The sequence below is a fragment of the Nerophis ophidion genome, linkage group LG10 (assembly GCF_033978795.1).
Source record: "Nerophis ophidion isolate RoL-2023_Sa linkage group LG10, RoL_Noph_v1.0, whole genome shotgun sequence".
NCBI classification, from domain to species: domain Eukaryota; kingdom Metazoa; phylum Chordata; class Actinopteri; order Syngnathiformes; family Syngnathidae; genus Nerophis; species Nerophis ophidion.
The window spans coordinates 44,305,642-44,314,155 of record NC_084620.1 but is presented as its reverse complement, the minus strand read 5'-3'; positions in this window follow the sequence as shown (position 1 = coordinate 44,314,155).

Sequence of the window (8,514 nt, the reverse complement as noted above, 5' to 3'; positions counted from 1 at the left end):
TATTTCAGCAAGACAATGCCAAGACACGTGTTACAACAGTGTGGTTTCATAGTAAAAGAGTGCGGGTACTAGACTGGCTTGCCTGTAGTCCAGACCTGTCTCCCATTGAAAATGTGTGGCACAATAAAGACTAAACTACCACAACAGAGACCCTGGACTGTTGAACAACTTAAGCTGCACATCAAGCAAGAATGGGAAAGAATTCCACCTGAACAGCTTAAAAAGATTGCCTCCTCAGTTCCCAAATGTTTACTGAGCGTTGTTAAAAGGAAAGGCCATGTAACACAGTGGTAAAAATGCCCCTGTGCCAACTGTTTTGCAATGTGTTGCTGCCATTAAATTCTAAGTTAATGATTATTTAAATATATATATATATATATATATATATATATATATATATATACATATATGTTTCTCAGTCCGAACATTAAATATCTTGTCTTTGCAGTGCATTCAATTGAATATAAATTGAGAAGGATTTGCAAATCATTGTATTCTGTTTTTATTTGCAAATTACACAACGTGCCATCTTCCCTGGTTTTGGATTTTTTATTTTCACGATGCATTTATCAATCCTCTAAACAAACTTGCTCCTTAGCTGCTGCCCAGACTACTAATAGAAAGGGATGCTGCCTGGACCAATTCTAGATATACCAAATTCCAGGCTGATTAGATGGTTATTATGCAACTCAGAAATCGCTTTACTTCTCTCATCAAGATGTCAAAGTCTGAGTTGTATCTTGTTCAAACCACCAGTAACTTAAAGACATTCTGGGAAGTCTGAATTCTAAAAACGTCTTATGGAAGTGCAACCACAAATAATCTGCTAAACTGTATTGTGAAAGACTTGTGTATTCTAACTTAGTGGTTCTCAACCTTGTTTCAGTGATGTACCCCCTGTGAACATTTTTTTTAATTCAAGTACCCCCTAATCAGAGCAAAGCATTTTTGGTTGAAAAAAAGAGATTAAGAAGTAAAATAAAGAACTATGTCATCAGTTTCTGATTTATTAAATTGTATAACAGTGCAAAATATTTCTCATTTGTAGTGGTCTTTCTTGAAGTATTTCGAAAAAAGATATAAAAATAACTAAAAAGTTGTTGAAATACAAACAAGTGATTAAATTATAAATAAAGATTTCTACACATAGAAGTAATCATCAACAATCAAGTGCCCACTTTGGGGATTGTAATAGAGATCCATCTGGATTAATGAACTTAATTCTAAACAGTCCTTCACAAAAACAAAAATCTTTAACAATATTTATGGAACATGTCCACAAAAAATCTAGCTGTCAACACTGAATATTGCATTGTTGCATTTCTTTTTCACAGTTTATGAATTTACATTCGTATTTAGTTGAAGTATTATTCAATAAATATATTTATAAAGGATTTTTGGATTGTTACTTTTTTTTTTAGAATATTTAAAAAAAACAAATCACGTACCCCTTGGCATACCTTCAAGTACCCCCCGGGGTACGTGTACCCCCATTTGAGAACCACTGGTCTAACTGACACATCAGCCATACCTAATTGTTTTGATGAACATTTTATTTCTTTATTAGACTCCTTATCTCCACATCCAAATCAGCTGAATGTTCGGAAGGTTTGCATGTCACCATCCCTTCACACTTTCATAGCTCATACATTTAGTTTTACTCCTCTGGATGTGTTTGAGGTCAAGAGAGCCTTAAAACAAGTAGATCCTGCCAAATCTGCAAGTCCTGACAAACTTGAGCCCTTTTTTAAAGGCAGCCGTTGACTTTATTACATAACCTCTTTTGCATATTTTTAATATTTCTTTGCCCAATGATGAGATTCCTAACATTTGGAAATCAGCTTATGTTTGACCTTTGTTGAAGACCCCACATCTCCAAGTTATGCGTCCTAAAGTTCTTGAACAACTTAAATAATTTTTAGACACCAATAGTCTGCTTTCTCAACTTAAATAAGTTTTCAAAAAGAGACAGCACCGTAACCATTACTATAAAAGTTGTAAATGACATCATCGAGGCATTGATTGTAAAAAATATTGTGCAGCTCTATTTATCGGCCTGTCAAAAGCATTTGATACGGCCGAACGTATCAAACTGGTGGACAGACTGCACAGGATTGGTCTATTTCAGTTTGAAGTGGATTTCTAAATACCCAATGCATCCAATTTGCTGGTTCCTCCTCATCTTTCCTCCCCGTATTAAAGGGTGTACGTCATGGTTCCAAATGAGTTTTGTTGTTGTTTTCGATCTATATAAATAATCTCTGGGGTAATGTTGCGTTCTATTTTCATGCAGATGATGCGGTCATATGTTGTTCATCCCCAGCTGTAGCACAAACCTCTCAGCTCCTGCAGTCTGCTTTTGAAGTTGTTCAGTGCCAGCTGACTCAGCGTGGACTAATGCTAAATGCAGAGATACCTAAGGTGGTGTTATTTTCCATTACCATTTAACATTCTAAAAATATCAACTGCTCCTAAGGCTGAACTTATGGGGATTGTTACTGAGGAGAACTTGTCTTTTAAATCTCACATACAAAAACTCGTTGCTAAACTAAAATCTTAATTGTTTTCTTTTTCTTCTTTAGAAACAAGTCCTGTTTTTCCCTTAAAGTTAGCAAATGCCTAATTCTGACTACTTTTATCCCTTTGCTAGATTATGGAGACTTGCTTTGTATGAATGCACCCAACACTTATTGGAAAAAACTGGATACTGAATATCACTGGGCCTTACGTTTTATTACTGCTTGTGGCAACCTTGTCCACCATTGCACTTTCTTTGCAAAAGCAAACTGTCCATCTTTGTCAGTCCGCAGATTTTCTCGATGGATGGTTTTTATATATAAATCCCTTCATGGTCTGGTTCCCCCCCTTTTTTTGCTCTTTTATGTGTAGAGAATCCAGTCGATACAGTTTAAGGTCGCTGGACATAATTATAATGTTTGTTCCTAGAGCCAACACAAGTCTTGGTTAAAAAGCCTTCAGATTTGCTGCTTTGGAATGAATTACAAAATGATCTGAACTGATCACTTTGGGGGAATTTCAGGTCATTTCAAAGGATCGAGAAGCTCTTTCAATTTGGCACCGTACTTATCTTTAACATGTTTTTATTAAAACATTTTATTTTATACCTATTGCATTTGTTTTATGTTAAAATAGTAAGTAATGTGTACTTTTAACTATGGTGTGTAATTGCTCCTGTTTTTTTGTTGTATTTGTTTATAAAACCTGTTTTTGGTACCTTCTTGGCTAGGTCACAATGAGTTTTTTTACCTGGTTAAATAAAGGAAAATTAAGAAATGTGGGCTCTGATTTAACAGAAGTGAAGTGAATTATATTTACATAGCGCTTTTCTCTCGTGACTCATAGCGCTTTACATAGTGAAAGCCATGACCTACGTTACTTTTAAACCAGTGTGGGTGGCACTGGGAGCAGGTGGGTAAGTGTCTGGTCCAAGGACACAACGGCAGTGACTAGGATGGTGGAAGTGGGGATCGAACCTCGAACCCTCAAGTTGCTGACACGGCCACTCCACCAACCGAGCCAGGCCACCCCACAATGACATTAACAGATTAATTCACATTAAATGATCTAACATTAAATAATTTTTAATTAACAGGAAATAGTGTTTGTCCTAGTAATTGCCTTAAAAACACAAAACTCTCTTCAATACTGAATCATAATAAAGCCAAGGGAAGTCTTTGTAACCTTTTTCTTGAAAACTTAGTTTGTTTTTCATAACTTAAATGTCCAAGAATAGTGGGTGTGTCAAAATGTCCCACAATGCCACTGAACTGCACTTCAATCAATCAATCAATCAATGTTTATTTATATAGCCCCAAATCACAAATGTCTCAAAGGACTGCACAAATCATTACGACTACAACATCCTCGGAAGAACCCACAAAAGGGCAAGGAAAACTCACACCCAGTGGGCAGAGAGAATTCACATCCAGTGGGACGCCAGTGACAATGCTGACTATGAGAAACCTTGGAGAGGACCTCAGATGTGGGCAACCCCCCCGCTCTAGGGGACCGAAAGCAATGGATGTCGAGCGGGTCTAACATGATACTGTGAAAGTTCAATCCATAGTGGCTCCAACACAGCCGCGAGAGTTCAGTTCAAGCGGATCCAAGACAGCAGCGAGAGTCCCGTCCACAGGAAACCATCTCAAGCGGATCAGCAGCGTAGAGGTGTCCCCAACAGATACAGGCGAGCGGTCCATCCTGGGTCCCGACGAGCGGTCCATCCTGGGTCTCGACTCTGGACAGCCAGTACTTCATCCATGGTCATCGGACTGAACCCCCACCACAAGGGAGGGGGGGACATAGGAGAAAGAAAAGAAGCGGCAGATCAACTGGTCTAAAAAGGAGGTCTATTTAAAGGCTAGAGTATACAGATGAGTTTTAAGGTGAGACTTAAATGCTTCTACTGAGGTAGCATCTCGAACTGTTACCGGGAGGGCATTCCAGAGTACTGGAGCCCGAACGGAAAACGCTCTATAGCCCGCAGACTTTTTTTGGGCTTTAGGAATCACTAATAAGCCGGAGTCTTTTGAACGCAGATTTCTTGCCGGGACATACGGTACAATACAATCGGCAAGATAGGCTGGAGCTAGACCGTGTAGTATTTTATACGTAAGTAGTAAAACCTTAAAGTCACATCTTAAGTGCACAGGAAGCCAGTGCAGGTGAGCCAGTACAGGCGTAATGTGATCAAACTTTCTTGTTCTTGTCAAAAGTCTAGCAGCCGCGTTTTGTACCAACTGTAATCTTTTAATGCTAGACATGGGGAGACCCGAAAATAATACGTTACAGTAATCGAGACGTGACGTAACAAACGCATGGATAATGATCTCGGCGTCTTTAGTGGACAAAATGGAGCGAATTTTAGCGATATTACGGAGATGAAAGAAGGCCGTTTTAGTAACGCTTTTAATGTGTGACTCAAAGGAGAGAGTTGGGTCGAAGATAATACCCAGATTTTTTACAGAGTCACCTTGTTTTATTATTTGGTTGTCAAATGTTAAAGTTGTATTATTAAATAGAGGTCGGTGTCTAGCAGGACCGATAATCAGCATTTCCGTTTTTTTTGGCATTAAGTTGCAAAAAGTTAGCGGACATCCATTGTTTAATTTCATTAAGACACGCTTCCAACTGACTACAGTCCGGCGTGTTGGTCAGCTTTAGGGGAATGTAGAGTTGGGTGTCATCAGCATAACAGTGAAAGCTAATACCGTATTTGCGTATGACGTCACCCAGCATGTAGATGCTGAAGAGTACAGGGCCAAGGACCGAACCCTGGGGAACTCCACACGTTACCTTAACATAGTTTGAGGTCACACTGTTATGGGAGACGCACTGCATCCTATCAGTAAGATAAGAGTTAAACCATGACAGGGCTGAGTCTGACATACCAATTCGTGTTTTGATACGCTCTAATAAAATATTATGATCGACGGTATCGAAAGCAGCGCTAAGATCGAGGAGCAGCAACATAGATGACGCATCAGAGTCCATCGTTAGCAATAGATCATTAGTCAATTTTGCGAGGGCTGTCTCAGTCGAGTGATTTGCCCTGAAACCGGATTGAAAGGTTTCACATAGATTGTTAAACGCTAAGTGTTCATTTAGCTGCACTGCAACTATTTTTTCGAGGATTTTCGAAATAAAGGGAAGGTGAGACACCGGTCGGTAGTTTACCATGAGGTCAGGATCGAGATTAGGTCTTTTAAGGAGAGGATGAATAACCGCTTTTTTGAATGCAAGGGGAACAGTGCCCGAGGAAAGTGATAAGTTTATAATATTTAGCACTGATGGACCTAATAATACAAAAAGCTCCTTGATAAGTTTCCCAGGAAGTGGGTCAAGTAAACATGTTGTTTGTTTTATTCTATTTACACGTTGTAACAATCCTTCTAATGTTATTTCATCAAAACGAGAGAAACTATTTTGGATATTTGCAGTATCCGCCGTATATACAATCGTATCTGTGTTACTATAACCCAGTTGTAGCTGGGACGCATTGTCTTTAATCTCCTTTCTAATAAGTTCAATTTTCTTATTAAAGAACTTCATAAAGTCATCTGCCGAATGGGTGGAGCTACTGGAAGGAGTCCCTCGTTGGGTTAGCAATGCTACTGTACTAAACAAAAATTTTGGATCGTTTTTATTAATGCGGATGAGATTTGAGTAATAATTAGTTTTAGCTAAGGTAAGCATGCGTTTATAAGTTATTAAACTATCACTCCATGCTTGATGATGCACCTCAAGTTTAGTCGTGCGCCATTTGCGTTCCAGCTTTCTACATAATAATTTCTGAGCTCTAGTTTCTTCAGTAAACCATGGCGTACGCCTTTTTGGAGCCTTTTTTAACTTCAGCGGTGCTATACTATCAATGGTTTCGCGCAGGGCGTTGTTAAAGTTGTTAGTGAGGTTATCAATAGACCCCACATACTTTGGGAACGGTGCCATTACCGAGGGCAGTAGGTCCGCAAGAGTCGTCGTTGTGGCAGCATTAATGTTGCGGCTGCTATAGCAGTTATTATTATTATTAGTTTGACGAACATGCGTCTGAACTTCGAATTTTATAAGGTAATGATCGGACAATACTTTAGTATACGGGAGTATCGTAACTTTGGAAACGGTGATACCTCTGACAAGCACTAGGTCTATCGTATTACCGCTGCGATGCGTCGGTTCATTTATTATTTGTGTAAGACCACAGCTATCAATTATAGTCTGGAGCGCCACGCACGGTGGGTCCAATGGGGTATTCATATGGATATTAAAGTCCCCCATTATAATTATATTATCGGCGTGCGTCACTAGATCAGCAACAAACTCTGAGAATTCACTAATAAAGTCCGAATAGGGCCCTGGGGGGCGGTAGATAACGGCCAGGCACAGAGGCAGAGGTGTGGCAGACTTCATAGAAAGCACCTCAAACGATTTATATTTATTATTTAAGTTAGGACTTAAGTTAAAGTTTTTGTTGTATATTAGTGCGACACCCCAAGCAAGCAACACCATTGTCCACTTTTTGTTCAACTCTTGTAAAAATACCCACTGTTTTAACATTTCATTTTGCTCCTGTCTCTCCATGACTTTGACTCCATGCCTCAAGCCTGTGATGTTCCTGCATGGCATTAACGTATTTACAACAGACAACAATACAAACAGTAATGTATCTACGTTTGACTTAAAAACATTTTGCAATCTGGAAGGGGACGACAAAACATTTAACTTGTGGCAACACGACTAATCTCAGCACTCACCTGTTTCGACAGCATCGGATACTCAAGCTGGTGATGAGGGAGCTCAGGATCCTAATGGTAGCTAGACTGACCATACGTCCTCTCTTCCCTCGGAGGTGTCCTCGGAGGGTGTGTTCCAACTATTGTGGGATCACACTCCTCTGCCTTCCTAGTAAGGTTTTTTCAGGTGTACTGGAGAGGAAGCTACGCCGGATAGTCGAAGTTTGGATTCAGGAGGAACAGTGTGGTTTTCGTCCTGGTCGTGGAACTGTGGACTAGCTCTATACTCTCGGCAGGGTCCTTGAGGGTGCATGGGAGTTTGCCCAACCAGTCTACATGTGCTTTGTGGACTTGGAGACGGCATTCAAAGTCCTGTGGGGAGTGCTCAGAGAGTATCGGGTATCTGATTGTGGCGATCCGCTCCCTGTATGATCAGTGTCAGAGCTTGGTCCGCATTGCCGGCAGTAAGTCGGACAAAGTTCCAGTGAGGGTTGGACTCTGCTAAGGCTGCCCTGTGTCACTAATTCTGTTCATAACTTTTATGGACAGAATTTCTAGGCGCAGTCAGGTTGTTGAGGGGTTATGGTTTGGTGGCTGCAGGATTAGGTCTCTGCTTTTTGCAGATGATGTGGTCCTGATGGCTTCATCTTGCCAAGATCTTCAGCTCTCACTGGATCGGTTCGCAGCTGAGTGTGAAGCGACTGGGATGAGAATCAGCACCTCCAAGTTCGAGTGGAAAAGAGCGGAGTGCCATCACCGGGTTGTGGAAGAGATCTTGCCCCATGTGGAGGAGTTCAAATACCTAAGAGTCTTGATCACGAGTGAGGAAAGAGTGGATCGTAAGGTCGACAGGCAGATCAGTGCGGCGTCTTCAGTAATGCAGACGCGGTATCGATCCGTTGTGGTGAAGAAGGAGCTGAGCCGAAAGGCAAAGCTCTCAATTTACCGGTCGATCTACGTTCCCATCTTCACCTATGCTCAAAAGCTTTGTGTTATGACCGAAAGGACATGATCACGGCTACAAGCGGCCGAAATCAGTTTCCTCCGCCGGGCGGCGGGGCTCTCCCTTAGAGATAGGGTGAGAAGCTCTGTCAGCCGGGAGGAGCTCAAAGTAAAGCTGCTGCTCCTCCACATTGAGAGGAGCCAGATGAGGTGGTTCGGGCATCTGGTCAGGATGCCACCCGAACGCCTCCTTAGGGAGTTGTTTAGGGCAGTGGTGCCCAACCACCGGGCCGCAGAAGAATTTTTATTATTTATTTATTTT